The sequence below is a fragment of the Microcebus murinus genome, chromosome 5, assembly GCF_040939455.1.
Source record: "Microcebus murinus isolate Inina chromosome 5, M.murinus_Inina_mat1.0, whole genome shotgun sequence".
Classification (NCBI taxonomy): domain Eukaryota; kingdom Metazoa; phylum Chordata; class Mammalia; order Primates; family Cheirogaleidae; genus Microcebus; species Microcebus murinus.
In genome coordinates, this window is record NC_134108.1 from 100908275 (window position 1) to 100923886 (window position 15612).

The 15612-nt window shown below is 51.8% G+C and overlaps 1 long non-coding RNA gene across 2 annotated transcripts; it reads left to right on the top strand.

Annotated features, from left to right (window-relative positions):
* The first annotated feature begins 7115 nt into the window (after positions 1–7115).
* LOC105875798 (uncharacterized) lies at positions 7116–14672 on the top strand. Of its 2 annotated transcripts, none has more exons than XR_012919321.1 (3): positions 7116–7239; positions 10658–10780; positions 14221–14672. It is a non-coding gene; the product is annotated as an uncharacterized LOC105875798 (long non-coding RNA). The 2 variants fall into 2 exon arrangements; XR_001156141.3 differs by having other exon boundaries at positions 7117–7239; positions 10667–10780.
* Positions 14673–15612: the final 940 nt, after the last annotated feature.

Consider the following 15612-nt stretch of genomic DNA (forward strand, 5'->3'; position numbering starts at 1 on the left):
CCCAGGGCCTCCCCTCCAGCCCCCCACATGTGGCTCCAACAATTCCTGCACCTGGATTGCCCCCTCACCCTTCCCTTCCCAGCCACGAACTGAGCCCCTGCAGGACAGGCCTTCCCAAGCAGCTCTGCCAGCAAGGCCTGCCCTCTCCCCTGCCCATGCAGACCCATTCAGGGCAGCCTGAGTCACCTGCTTGTGTCCCCAGCTCCTCAGCTAATAGTCAACACCATTAATGGAAGGCTTTTGCCACGCCTGAGTCTGTACTTGTTAGCCCAGATACATTCTCTCCAATGTCCCACCGCCATGTGGTGGGTGGGAATTTGGGGCCTGTTATAGGGATGAGGAAACAAAGCCAAGAGAGGTTGGGTTATCTCCCAGGGTCTCATAGCTGGTGGCTGGGGTGGGGATTCTGACATGCGTGTCCAGTGCACTGCCTTGGCTGCTCGACTGCACGCCCCAAAGTACAAGGAGCAACATGTCCTCTATTACGTGGGGTCCGAAGGGATCAGGTGGTTTTGTGGGGTTTTTAACAGAGAACGCCAGACCTTATGCACATGAGTGAGTTATCATTCCAAGAAGTCACCTGACAGGGGAGCAATTATTCTAGTCATGCTGCTTTGTTCAGTGAATTTTTGTTCATTCTTTTTTTTAAACATAACCTGGAGCATCCTATGTTCTTGGCTTTTTTAGTATTGAATTTATTTATGTCAACAAGTACAAAATGGAAGAGGCAAAAACAAAAAACAAATCTTCATCTCTGCATTATCCCAATCCCACTGTTCCCTTCCTTCCAGCAGCTTCTGCCATGGTGGACCTGCCCTAAAGTATTCCATCTCCACAGGCATTTATTTGCCAGAACATTCTTGCCCTGCTTATTTTGGAGTTTTAGTCACAAGCACTTTTAAAATCAAATAAACTCATCATATTAGAATAAAACTTTTTTTAACCCAATTTGATCTATAACATTATTCATTCAACTTGGGATTTCAAATATTAATAACTTAAAAAAAACATGGGAAGTGACTTTATCAGCTAGAGTGCAGTGCTTAGGTGCAGTTCCAGTTGCCCTTAGTCTTACAGACTTCACTCATTTGCAAAACTACTCATATCAGTATCTTTCCTTCCCATCCCCTTCAGTGAGTTGTTCTATACTTTTGTCTAGGTTCTTTTGTCACATTCTGCATTCCATCTTGCCATCTCCTAACCTCCTAAATGACTTCTTAAAATATGCCTATATTAAAGTTCCCTCTTTGTGTTCTAACATTTATGGGTTTGGCGATTACAGTATCACGTATTCACCATTACAGTATCACACAGAACAGTTTGACCACCCTAAAAAGCTCTCTGTGCTTCAGCAATTCAACTTCTATCTTCCCCAAACCTCTAGCAACCACTAATCTGTTTACCGTCTCTATAGTTTTACCTTTCCACAATATTATATAAACGGGACTATATAGTATATAACCTTTCAGACTGGCTTCTTTCGCTTAGCAGTATGCATTTAAGATTCACCCATGTTTCTGTGTGTGTTGATAGCTCATTCCTTATTATTGCTAAACAGTATTATTACATTATGTGAATGAACCATATTTGTTTATCTGTTCACCTTTTAAAGTACATCTTGGTTACTTTTGGCAATTCTGAATAAATTGTTTTTATAAATATGCATATGCTGGTTTTAGTGTGGACGTAAGTTTTAAAATCAGTTGAGTAAATACCTAGGAGTGCAATTGTTTGATCATATGAGAAGACTGTATTTAGTTTTGTAAGAAACGCCAGACTGTCTTCCAAAGTGGCTATACCATTTTGCAATGAATGAGTTCATTCCCACCAACAATGAATGAGATTTCCTGTTGTTCTATATCCCCACCAGGAATTGATATTTTCAATTTTTTTTTAAAATTTTAACCATTCTAATAGTCCTTTTACAGGAGAAGAAAATGGGGTTTCGAGAGGGGAAGTGGTAGAGACATTTAGTACTCACCAAATACCCGCATGCTCCGCCCTTTCCCCCCCCATTCCAGGGCCCCTCACTGAGGGGTGGGACCACAGGACTAGTTATGGCTGTGAGTGGAAATGCTGTCTGGCACTACTGGGCCAACGTGTTTAAGAGCCAGTGCATAGCCTTCCTGCTCTTTTGCCCCTGCAGCAAAGACATTTGCTGAAATTTGGTATAACCAACATCCAGAGTCCCTAAGCAGCTACGTGGAGCAGAGCCCCTGCCAGTCTGCCTTGGCCAAAGAATGTGAGCAAGAAATGAACCTTTGTGGTGTTAGTCCCCTGGGATTTCAGGGTTAATTTGTCATTGCAGCACAGCGTGGTCTATCCTGACTCATGCGGCCAGCCACTGTGTCACGCCTGTGGCATATTTCTTCCATAATGAAAGCCCCCCAAACCTGGTGGTATGCTGGCCCAGGAAAAAGCTGCTTAAAGGAGGGAGATTATTTCATGAACTAATGTTTACTGAGACCTACCATGTGCCTGGCCCCAGGCTAGGCTCACGTATTCCTCGGGCCTGTCCTGCTCTCTGCTGAGCATCTACCCCGCCACTCCCTGGGCCTTTTCTCCGCAGACTCCATGTGGGGGTTGACATATAATTGGTCTAACTTTCCCAACCACGGAACAGTCCTTACATGACACAAAAGGCAGATCTCACCACCCAAGCCCAGCCTTCAAAAACCCGTGAATAATGTCTCCACAATGTCACCTGAAAAGTTTTACTCTAGGAAGAGAAAGAACGTCTCAAAAGCTCTGTTCTACCTTCTGCTGCATCTTTGCTTCAAACTCAGGCTTTGCTGTCTGCTAACCCCATCCTACTTTCTGGATCCCCAATTGTCCAGAAGACGCATACCCACCAGCATTTAACAGGACTCTTCTTGGCCTCCAGCCCAGCCCAGCCCTGCGCTGAGCCTCTGATAGCGGGCCACAGGCTGTCCTGTGACATCCACACCCGTCCTGCCTTCTAGTCCCAACGCCCGGGGCTGCCCTCAGGGCCGGGATCGAGGCTTTCTCCCATGAAGTGAAGTGATGTGATGCTCACAGGCTCCAAATCAAGACCTTGACCTCATTAACGCAATGTTCTGGTCACCAGGCTTGGGGAGATGTGATGATGTTAATTATGTGCTGATTTATTTAATCCCTGGTCTTGTGAAATGTCATGTACTTGCCTTCCCCTCCTTCCCCCAGGGGACTGTAAACTCTGGCCGGGGGTGGGGCAGGAGGGGACGGGAGAGTGGACTGGACTCTGGGACCAGGCAGACCTGGATTCACTTCCTGGCTACTGTGACCCTGAGTTACCTTCCTGAGCCCGGGATTGGGTAAGGATTATGGGTTTGGCGCTGCGCCTGGCATGGAGGAAGCTCTCAGTAAACTCCAGCTGTTGTTATCATTGTCGTTGGTTATTATTTCAGTCTACCAACTGAAGGATGATTTTCCGTCGCTCCGTCAGAAGCAGCAGAGTGGAGACCAGCGTTGTCCAGTAGAAGTTTCCGCAATGATGGAGATGTTTAACATCTGAATGGTCCAGTATGACCGCCACTTGCTACCTGTGGCTACTGAGCACTTAAAGGCAGCTGGCACGACTGAAGGACAGAATTGTGATTGCAGTTCATTTTAATGAATTCGGAGTTAAAGAGTCACATGCTTTTAGTGGCCATGGTACTGGGAGGCACAGGTGTGGAGGGCAAGAGCGCAGGCTCTGGGACAGACCACCCGGTTCCGGTCCTGCTTCTGCTACTTCCTGCCTGGAACACCTTGGGCCAGTTACTCAGCCGCTCCGGGCCTCGATTTCCTCATCTGTAGAATGTAGGTGTATGACAGTACCAATTTTCTAGAGTGGTTACGGGATTAAACGCATTAATATACAGGAAGTGTCCCATTATGGAAGTGCTCAGCCCACTCCCGAGCTGTTATTATTGCTCTCCTTGGCTGTAACCTGCGGCGTGACCATGTGTCCCGCCGACGGCAGTGTCTCGAGGGTAGGGCCTCAGCCGGCTCCTGTTCTGAGTCTCTCCTGGGTCCCAGCCCAGGACGGAGGAAGCTGGTGTTCACGGACGTCGCACTGGAGTGCGGGAGACTCGGAACGCCTGGAGGAGGACAAGGACGGGAGATGCCCCAGGTGGCAGCCCAGCCCAGGCTGCTTCTCTCCCCATGGTGGTGGTGGGACTGTCACCCTTCTTGAAAAGGGGTGGGCTGCGAGAGGCAGGGCAAGGCAACCCGAGAGAGCGGCTTTGATGGGCTCAGGGTCAAGGAGCTTCCTCCGTTCCAATCTCCTGGGCCGAGGAGTCGTATGGTGTCTCCCCACCCCCCTCTCCAAACACCAGTCTCTGAACACCGGGGTTCGATGGCCCCATCTGCCAAACTCAGCCATGAAGCCAGAGGTCAGGAGGGCCCACCAGAAGCGGCGGGCTTCTAAGAAATGGAAGGTCTGGGTGCGACGCCACGGCCCTGAGCTGGGTCTTTGGAATTCCCCTTCCGTTTCACCCAGAGGAGGAACTGAACTTGGCTTCAGGGAATCGGTGCAAGCCTGTGTCCTTTCCCCTCACCTCCTTCCACAGACAAAGGCCAAGGGCAGTAGGTATGTGGGGGCCGGGTGGGGATTTCCAGACCCCAGGACTTCTGGGTGCCCCCAGCGGCACAGCCTCGAATTGTCCCAAAGAATCCAGCACCATCAGAAGCCAAGAACCTTCTGAGAGTCTCCAAAGTCCCCACCTTTATTTTGACTCCTGACTCCTCACCCATCCTGGAGTCAGTAGGAAACGGCAGGGTCTGAAGGCAGGGCCCAAGTCTCCTCTCCAAGGTGGCCCAAGAGGGCACCTGCATCTCCCAGCACAAGGCCAGAGTCCCCTCCTCCCCCAGTTCAGCGTCCAGGAGCAACTCAACCTCCAGAGTCACAGAGAAATGCCACAGTCCCATGGGGACACAAAAACAGGCCATGGGGCAGGGTTAGGGGACCATCTCTGCTCCCACCTTCCCTGATTTCAGGGTAAGAGACAGCAGGAGGCATGAGGTTAGACTCCAGGAAGGTGAGAAATATGAGATGGCGGGTTGTAGGAGCTGATGACATTCAACCCTCCCTCCGATCAGGCGGATGGGGTAGAGTGGGGTGACGTGGAGCATGGGACACACAGGATACATGACTGACATACTCTCTTGGCTGGATTTGGAGCCGGACTGATTCAGGTTTAATCCAGCCAGGGCACTGACTGGCTGTGTGACCTTGGGGAAGCGGTTCCATGATGCTTCTATTCAGTTTCCTCATCTGTAAAATGGGGGTGCAGAGGCCCACCACCCATGGCGTTTTGAGGAGTGAGGGAGGCCGTGCAGGCGAACGGCCCTCGCCCAGTGCCGGGCCCATTCTAGGGAGTGGAGAGGCGGCCGAGGACAGGTGAGCAGGTTGCGCAGGCCAGGGTTTAGGGTGTAGTGGGAGGGAAGAGCTGTGGGGAGGTAGGTTGGGAGCGGGGAGCTCAGTCCCCCAGTGGGGACTGGTCACCACAGCTGGAGACGGCCTGGGCTCCAGTCCAGACGGAGAGGTGCGCCCCACTCTACTCCCCAGCCCCCCTCCTGCGCCCACTTTCAAGGCAATCCTGGGAGGCTAAGAGAGAACTGGGAGCCCTCCCTGGAGATCTGTGCTCTTCTGGCCAACCTCATCCCTGCTAACCTGGCGACTGTCATTGGCCAATCCCCACACAGCCTCGATCCTCCCCCCCAGACACCCTCAGGGAGCCCTTAGAAGGACCCCGGGCTGCGGGCCAGCCTGCCACGCCCGCTTCAGCCCGCTCTGGTGAGTGTCGGGGCCAGGGAGCCAGTGGTGATCTGGGGGTGTCAGTGAGCGTGCCCATGGAGCCACTGCCACACCTTCAAAGCCCATCTGGACCTGGTGGAGGGGACAGGGAGGAAGCTGGCTTTGCCTGGCTGTCACCATGGCATTGGCTGGCCCTGGGCTGCGTGGCCTTCGTGGGCCTCCCTCCCCTGTGCCCTCATCGTGAGTGAGAAGGACTCTGGCCACTGGGCTGTAAACAGCCTTGCAGAGTCAGCTCAGGCCGGGCTCCCCACTGCCAAGGAGGAGGACGGAGAGAGACGGCGGTGAGGGCTGGGGAAGCCCAGAGCTCTGCAGACCCAGTGGGTGTTTTAAATCCAGTTTTAGGCCTCTTGTTTGCAGATACACAAAGCTCTTATGATGAGCTGAGACACAGCCCCTACCTCCTAGACTGGGGGGTTTCAGGGTAGCCATGTGGGTGGAGGCAGGGGGTGTCTCAGTCTGCTATGATTAACTCCCACCATCAGAATGAGTCCACAGGCTGGGCGAGGTGGCTCACGCCTGTAATCCTAGCACTCTGGGAGGCCGAGGCGGGTGGATTACTCGAGGTCAGGAGTTTGAAACCAGCCTGAGCGAGACCCCGTCTCTACTAAAAATAGAAAGAAATTAATTGACCAACTAAAATATATAGAAAAAATTAGCAGGGCGTGGTGGCGCATGCCTGTAGTCCCAGCTACTTGGGAGGCTGAGGCAGGAGGATTGCTTGAGCCCAGGAGTTTGAGGTTGCCGTGAGCTAGGCTGATGCCACGACATTCACTTTAGCCTGGGCAACAAAGCGAGTCTCTGTCTCAAAAAAAAAAAAAAAAAAAAAAAGAATGAGTCCACAGCATCCCCAGAAGGGAGAAATCTCTAACTTACGGTGTCTAGGACATGAGAGTGGCTCATTACCAATGAGGACAATCTGGGCGCACATGGGGGCATTTTAAGCTATCCTGAGAAGTTGTGGACCCCTGGAAGTGTCTTCCTCCTCATCTTTTTCTTGCCCTCACCTCTGCCAGTCCTCCTGGAGAGAAGGGAGCCAGGGCTAGCCCCAGGGTAGGGCAGGGCTGTAGCTGGGGGTGGAGAGCCAGCCGGCTGCTCCAGGTCCCTGCTCATGCTTTTCCTCCCCTGCTTCTCACCCCCAGCCAGCCCCTCTGGCCTCTGCAGCACCCCCTTGCCCGGCGGGACCCCAGCCGGGCCCCTCCCCCCTCCCTCTTCCATCCACAGCTGCCCACTGCCAGGTACAGAGGATAAAAATACCCGGTGGAAAACACGTGGCTCCAGGTCAAACATTAACCTGCCTGGCATGCTGGCCACAGTGTCCCTTCCCAGGCTACCTGGCCACCAACACGCAGCTGATGGCGGTGTCCTCTCTCTCTGGCCACCAATAAAATTCTCAGACACACTCGCCCACATGCTTTCAGCAGGGATTCTTCAGAAAGCAAGTAAGCACCCACCTGAGGACCCCAGCCCGAGGACACAGGTCTGGCCAGCTGCAGGGATGCTCCTCCCTCCGACTCAGCCTGGGGTTCTTCCCTGCAGATCTTTCCCTTCTACTGCAAAGCCGGGCTCAGAGTCCAGAGAGAAAGAAGGAAGACAGGCAGAGAGGGAAGGGAGTGGGAGAGGATGGAGTCTGGCCAACGCTGGCATCCGCCCCCTAGCACCCCGGGAGGCTCCCGGGAGGAGGCACTGGGGAGAGGCAGGCAGGCGGAAGTCCCATGCCTGTCCTTAACTTGCCCTGCATGCCAGCTCTGCTGTTTTCTGGGGCTGGGGAGGCTAGACAGGAGGGTGTTCCTCCTGCAGACCCAGATGGCTTCACCCACACACCTCAGGCCCAGCAGGGACTACCAAGCGGGTGCTACTGCGGCCGTCCCCACAGCTGCCTGAGGCACCGGGCTGGGAGAGCCTGACCCATAGCCCTGGCTCGTCACAAGCCTGTGGGGTCCGGTGCCCAGTGGTTCTAGGAAACGCCCGCACGGTGGCCTTGAGCCTGTGCCAAATGCCCCATTTTCTGTCAAGGAAGCTTGACTGTTCACAGGGAAGAGCACGGTCCACCTGGGCACGGCCTGTCACTCCAGCTGGCTCGAGGGTCAAGGGGCCCCACCTGGAGTCCGAGAAGGATTTAGGGGTCCCGGGGGTGTCTCTGGGGCCAGGGAGCACTTTGATATCCATGGCAGCAACAACGGGACATGGCAGAGAGTGTGTAAATATTAACTTTTAAGGGGAAGCAGAGGGTTTGAGCAGAGGTCACTCACCTCTCTTGGGTGGCCAAGAGCTAGTCCTGCCACCGGGTCAAGAGTCCAGCACCAACAGAGAGTTGGGAGGCCGAGAGGCTGGCCCCTGCGGAACAGTGCGGCTCCCCAGGAATTCCTACCCAGGACTGTCCCCCAGGCCCTCAAGACGTTTCCCACCAGGGTGGTGGTCACTGTGCCAGGACAGGGCTCTGGGGACAGCCTCCCGAAGGTCTGGCCCTGCCGCTGAGGCAGTCAGGGCACACGGGAGGCCCGGAGGCCCCGGGGGCTCTGGAAGCCTTTGGTTTGGAGCTATGTTCTGACATTTAAGAAGCCACGTGGCCTTGTGTGAGTGACTACACCTCTCTGAGCCTCAGTTAGCTTGTCTATGAAATGGGGACAATGATGTCCAGCTCTCAAGGTGTCCCAAAGCTTGAGTCAGCTGTTCTTTGCGTGGGGCCTGGCACACACAGTATTTTATAAATGGAAATGGGGATAATCATGCCCAGCTCACAGGACTAAACGAGCTGGTCTTTACATTGTGGTAGCACGTAGACACTGGTCCCGTCAGCGTGGCTGTCATCTGTTGACCTCGGCTTCCTCGCCTGGATTGGGTCCTCGCTAAGGACCTCGGCGGGAGGTGTGGGCTCTCAGCACCTGCTCTCTCGACCCAGTCGCACACCGGCTCTTCCCCCTCCCGCAGCCAGGCCCGCGTGCTGGTGATATCTCCCTCACTAGCGTGCTGACTGACATTTGCTTTGGCTCGGGAGCAATTACCTGTGGAATTGAACAAAGGCCAAGGAGGGAGGCAGAAGCCCTGCTTTGGAGGAGCCCAGGCAGAGGTGTTGGTCCGTGGCCTGACCTCAGACCCAAGAAACAAAGCCGAGGGTGCAGGGAGGCGGGTGTGAAGTGGGGGTCAGGATTCGGTTCCCCTCGCTGCGGAGCTGGAGCCAGGGAGGGGGATGTTTGCATCTGGATGCCATCTGGAGCAGGGCAAACACCGAGGGGCCATTCGAGGAAATGCCTGAGCGGCAAATCAAATCCTGCAAAGAAATCGCCAAGCCCTTGAAACGAATGTGTGCGGGACAGGAATGCATCTGGGGGCTGCGGGGGGTGGCGGAGAGAACAGGCTAGGGAGGAGGCCAAGGAGGAGAGGGAGAAGCAAGCCTGGGCCTCTGGGGGCCTCCCTGGGCAGGTGGTCCCTCACCCCCAGCAGACAATGAGGCTGGGAGCCCCCGGGCTGGAGTTGATAACGGCAAGATCCCCAAACACGAAGAGGGTCTCTGCGTTGCCTCCGAGTTCTAGGCCTGACAAATACCCCCAGCACATGTCAGACCCCAGCCTCTACAGTGCTTCTGTCCTCCAAAGTGATGAATTTGTCCAGGATGATATAGCACCTACTGTGTGCACCGCCCCAGGCTGAGAATCCCAGACTCTCAGAGGGGTGGATCAGCACGGTGTGGTGGCTTGGAAGTCTAACAGACCGGATCAGAATCCTTGTCTCCTTAAATTGACGTTCACAACATTTAACTTGCTTGGCCAAGCCTTTTTCTCATCTGTTAAAGGGCTTAGTCTCGCAGCTTCTTGGGCCTGCCTGGGAGTGTGGCCAGTGCTAACCTTGGGTGGGGCCCCAGAGCAAGGCAGGGGTCTGGGGGACGCACAAGTCTCCACGGGCGGGGGAATGCGTACTTGAATTTTCAGACAACACCCCTCGGCCCACCCTGCTGATGTCATAGGCAGGGCTGACCCAGCCCTGTCCCAGCTCTGTTCAAGGAAGGTGCTCTAGGATGCAAACCCAAGTGGAGAGTCAGGAAACATGCTCACCCCAACTAGTCCCACACCTGTAAGACCCAGTATCACGGGCCTTCGCCCATCACTCCCACTATAAACCAGGCCAGGCAGGCATACACAGGTGTATGCACACACATGCACGTGTGTATGTACCTTTGTGCATATGATGTGAGTGTGCTTATTCGAGTGTTTGCATCTGCGGATGGGCGTGATTTTGTGTACGTATGTGTTTCTTTGCACATTTTGTGCAGATGCGTTTATACGCTTTTGTATGTGAAAAACATGTGCGTATGTTTGCATGACTGTGTTTGTATGTATCATGCATATATGACCGGTATATTTATGTGTGTACAGGTCTATATTCACATATTTGTGTGTGTGCTTTTGTCTGTGCGATCTGTGTATATGCTGTGTGCTTGTGTCCGTGTGAATCTATAGCATACATGGTTTTGTGTTTGTAAATAAGGTATGTATGTGTTTTTATGATGTGTTTCTGTGTGGTAGTATGTGTTTGTGGCTTTAATGCATCTGTGTATAAGTGGCATGTATGTGTATTATGTGAGCATGTGTGTATGCCTGTGTATGTGTATATAAGATGCAATTGTGTCTATACATATGTGTATATAACGTGCCCATATGGAAATGTGTGTGCACAGTAGGTATATGTGAATAATGTATGTATATGTTTGTGTGTGTAGCATGTATGGTGTGTATGTGCCTGTGCCTGTAGGAGGCAGCCCAACACATTTGGAACATCCCTGGACTGGCAGCTGAAGGAGGGGGTTCGAACCCCAGTCCCTTGGCCATGAGGCCTTATGGCACTGATTTTGGCCTTTCTGAGTCTCCGTAGGCCCAGCTGTGCTTTAACCAGCGGTGGTCCCTGCCCTGTCCCCTGCATCTAAGGCCCAGGGAGAAGAGCATGAGGACAAGCAGGCAGCCCGGCAGCCCACGCAGGACCGATACGGTAAGCACGAGAGGGCCCGCCAGGTCCAGCCCTGCCACCAGGACTGCAGAAAAGCAGGACACGGGGCTGGCCCACACTGAGCTTACATTTGAGGTGCGGAGATGAGACTGAACCCAGAAAATAGTGGGAGGATGAGGAAGGGTCTGGAGAAGATTGGTATGAAGATATACTCCCAGAGGCCAGGAGAGGCCAGGTAGGCACAGGCCCCCTCAGTGTGAAGAGCCTGGGTTCCAATCCCAGTTCTGCCATATACTTGCTCCGGGATTGTAGGCAAGTCACTTAACTTCTCTGTGCCTAAATTTACCCATCTGTAAATTGGGATCACAATAGTGTACACCTCAGAGGGCTATTATAAGAATTAAAATGTGTTACCACATGGCAAGTGTTCAGAACGGTGGCCGGCATCCAGAAAGTGGCCAGCAGGAGTCAGCTGTTATTATTAGCAGAGAGGGAGAAGCCATTGAATTAGTTCTAAGTACATAGAAAATCAGATAAACAACAACAAAAAGGGCCATAATAAATTCCAGGAAGGATAGAAAGTTGTGCAAAGGGGGAAAAAAGAAAACCAATCACAGTTTACTAAATGGCTCAACCCTCGATGTCACTGCTTTTACAAGGTCATGTTCTGTTCCCATCTTACCAGAATGACATAGGGATTACGGGTGGGGGGCGGGGTGCACTGAGCCGTGGGCAGGCACAGCATGGGAGAGAGCCAACCCTAGAAGCCTCTGTCACCACAAGTGAACGTGGTCACTTCTGTTCAGTGAGACTGCTGTGTGCCTAAGGAACCTCAGAGAACTATGTGACTTTTTTTTTTTTTTTTTTTGAGACAGAGTCTCACTTTGTTGCCCACACTATAGTGAGTGCCGTGGCGTCAGCCTAGCTCACAGCAACCTCAAACTCCTGGGCTCAAGCAATCCTCTTGCCTCAGCCTCCCAAGTGGCTGGGACTAAAGGCATGTGTCACCATGCCCAGCTCATTTTTTCTATATTTATTAGTTGGCCAATTAATTTCTTTCTATTTATAGTAGAGACGGGGTCTCCCTCTTGCTCAGGCTGGTTTTGAACTCCTAACCTCCAGCAATCCGCCCGCCTTGGCCTCCCAGAGTGCTAGGATTACAGGCGTGAGCCACCGCGCCCGGCCCTATGTGACTCTTTTTGTGCATAAACAACTATGACAAAGACTACAGAAAATAAAACTAAATCCATTTAAATAATCAAGTAGGAAACCGTGCCTTGTGGTCCTATAGAGCTGAGCTTTAAGCATCGGACGATGACGTTGGCTGTCTGTCTCAGCAGAGGGGACAGCAGCCACATACGGCCTCCTGCATTGAGGTGTCTGGGGAGGGGACTTCTCACTCTCTCGCCCTAACCCAGCAATGACTTTAAGCAAGCACAAGGGAGCGAGCACCCTGGCAGCTCAGCTCTGGTTTTCCAAAGAAGCCAGACTAGGGATGTTGGTGCTTTATCTGTCCTGGGGATCTCTCCCCTCACCCTGCACTGGCTGCATTGTCATCAATTTAAATAAGTGAGTAAGAAGAAATATAATAATATTCACCGAAACGTATATGCAGTTTGAGATGTACAGCTCTTCTGAGGCTCTTTGCCTCAGAAGACCTCAGGCTCTTTAAATGTTTTCACTCATTTAATCCTCACGCCAATCCTTACAATAGTCTGTTTTGATTTCCATGTTAAAGATGGAGAAATGAGGCCCAGAGAGGTCAAGCAATATGCCCAAGGCCACATAGCAGAGCCAGGGCTGGGACTCAGGCAGTCTGACCCTAGACTATTAGTAATTAACCACTAATTATTCAAGAAGGCCTGAAGAAGCAGGATGAGGGAAGAGAGCTAGGCCTGGCCCACCTCAGTGAGGAGTACAAGGAAGGAGAGGGTGGAGGGGAAGCAATCAGGCCACACGAGATGACCCTGATGGACATGGCCAGGGGGGCGGGTTCCCAGGGGAGGCAGGGATTATAAGGTCAGGCCTCCCTGCCAGGGCCCTAGCAACCGAGTCCTGTTTGGGCAGCCGGTGTGGGGCCAGGTGGTTGGTAGAAAGCAAGGCAGAGCCAGCGCCTAGAGGCCTTCGGATGCCAGGCTGCTGACTTCAACCCCCAAATCAGTCCAGGAGCCCAGGCCTGGTCCCCACTGCCAGTCAGAGCCTCAGCCCTCCCCCTGGTGTACCTGCCTGTCTGCACTTCCCTTGGTCACTCAGTCACTCCACAAACGCTCACTGAGTGCTCGAGGTGTGGTAGGAAGTGGATTCTGGATCCAGAATGCTAGGGTTTGAATCCTGTCACCTGCTAGGTGTGACCTTGCACGAGTTACCCAACTGCTCTGTGCCTCAGTTCCTCTCTAGAAATGAAGATTATAAGAGCACTGGTCTCATAAGGTTGTTGTGAGGATGAAATGAGCGAATGAATACCCCTGAAGTGCTTGGGACAGTGCTTGATACGGTGCCTGCTCCGTTGGGTGAGCTCAGTACTCTAGCTACTGTCCTGTCCCTCTGTCAGTATCTTTGTAGATACCAGTAATTACAGCGCTGCATTGAGCTTCACTGATCTAATCTCTAGTACTGATACTAAGAGGAATAGGAGCTTGCCTCCCAACCCTCATGGGATTGTCAGTCTATTAAGGGGAGCTCAGACTGATAAATTACTACTAAACTAAGACACAAGCAAGTGAATGACACCTGACAGTGGAGGGACTAACACTCACTGGTCCTATGGAAAGCAAGCCCATTGGTGAGGGGCTGGGGACGGCCACTTTTCCTGCTTTGATCAGGGAGAAAAAAGTATGCCCCTGCTAAAGAAAGGTTGCAGTGTCAGAAGGGGTTCATTCAGACACAGACGAGGGACCACGGAGGCATGGCTGGTGGCTCCTCTAAGGCTGGTGAGTGGGGCTTGCCAGAGCCCAGGCCCATGGACACAGCACACGTGCCATTTTTCTGCTTTCTCTGCTGTCCCTGAGTCTAACCAGAGGTTGGGAACCTGTGGCCTTAAGGCCACATGTGGCCTTTTAGGTCCTTAAGTGTGGCCTTTTGACTGAATCCAAATTTTACAGAACAAATCTTTTAATTTCTATTACTACATTTTTTGTTCGTCTTTTATATTTTCATTTTATTTTGCAAATGAACATATTTAAAATACCAAAGAATAAAATGAGTTTCAACAAAAGAATCCTCCCAGATTGACCAGGACAATTAGAACATTAGTAGGCCATAAGGGCTGAATCGGTCGCTGCTACGTTCATGATTCAGTTATAATTTCCCTGCCTGGCTGGCGCCACTACCCCATGAGGCTGGTTGGTGAGAGTTTACGGGGCTCGAGCACGCCAGTCTGTCCCCAGCTTTTGAAGACTGTTCACCATGTTTCTGTTTGAAGTGGGATTTGCGAATAGTTGCACAGCTCAACAGTATTTTTTTAAATTCTGTCTGCTTAACAGGCCTTCATGTCAAAGAAGACCAAAACAACGCCGAAGGAAGAAACCAGATTTTTAAATGAGGATTGGAATTGCAATATTATCTCATTTCTGCTAAAGATAAGATGATGTGCTTGCTTCATGATACTGCAATATCAACATTAAAGGAATTCAAGGCTCATCATCATTGTAACACTCATAAGGACCACAAATATTTTAAATTAGAGGGAGAGGCACGAAAGGCTGTATTGCAGAAATTAAAAGATGAAAAGCAGAAGCAGAGACAATTCTTTCAAGCAGCAGTAAGACCTGGAAATAATACCAGCGAAGCAACTTCTAAAGTAGCAACTTAAACCCATCTAGAGGGTCAACTGAAACTGCAGACCTCCACACTGCAACCAAATATTCAGATAGATGCCTTCCAACAAAAAGCAGACACAACAAAGTCATTAAAAGGCTTAGTTAACTCTAAAAAATTAACAAATAGTTTTCATTTTTGAAGTTGTTAAGTACACAGTAGTCAGATTTTTACAAAATATTGATTGCGTTGGTGGTATAGTGGTGAGCATAGCTGCCTTCCAAATTAATGTGCATTTTTAAGTATGTCCAACTGGACTTTCTTGAATGCGGCCTTATTGGATTCCAGCTAACTTAAGGCGGCCTTCCAGCACGAAAACGCTCCTCACCCCTGGCCTAGGCGTTCTCACAGCCCACTGTGAGGCTAAGGAGACTTTCTAGCCTTGAGGTGAAGTTTGCTCCCGCATGTGAGTGGCATGCCTTCTGGTGGCGGTCGGCTTCCTGTGGTCCCAGTTCTCAACAGGAAATCGGCGTGCTGAGCCTTGACGGGCACATGGCGGGCATGGGTGGCAGGCCGCTTCCCCCCTCATAATGAATACTGGGCAGTCCGGGGTCTCCCTCGGGCTACATTCCCCCTGGGCACGACCCGCTCCCCCCAACCCCCCACCCAATGCTGCCAGCTGGGACAGCAAAGGGGCAAAGAGAGGGAGGCGTCACGTGCTCCGCCCGCCACCCTCCTCTGCCCCACTCTCATGCCATTGTTCCTGCTACGGATGAGTTGGGGGCACCTGTTTGGCACCAGACACCGTCCTCCGCCATCCTGTGAGGTAGGAGTCTTCCTCGTCTGACAGATGAGGAAACTGAGGTATTAGAGGCTAGTTAGTAAGAGAGCTAGAGAGACACAGAATGGGATTGGAAGCCAGTTGTGCAACTCCAGAGCCCAGGACCCTGATTACCCCTTCCTAGTCTTCCTGCTGAGGTTTTTATTTTTTTCAATTTTTTTTTTATTGAAGTAAAATATATACATATGTAATTTGCCATCTTTACCATTTTTAAGTGTACAGATCGCTGGCAATAAATACGTTTATATTCCTTTTCTCCCCCCTTCCTCTCCCCCTC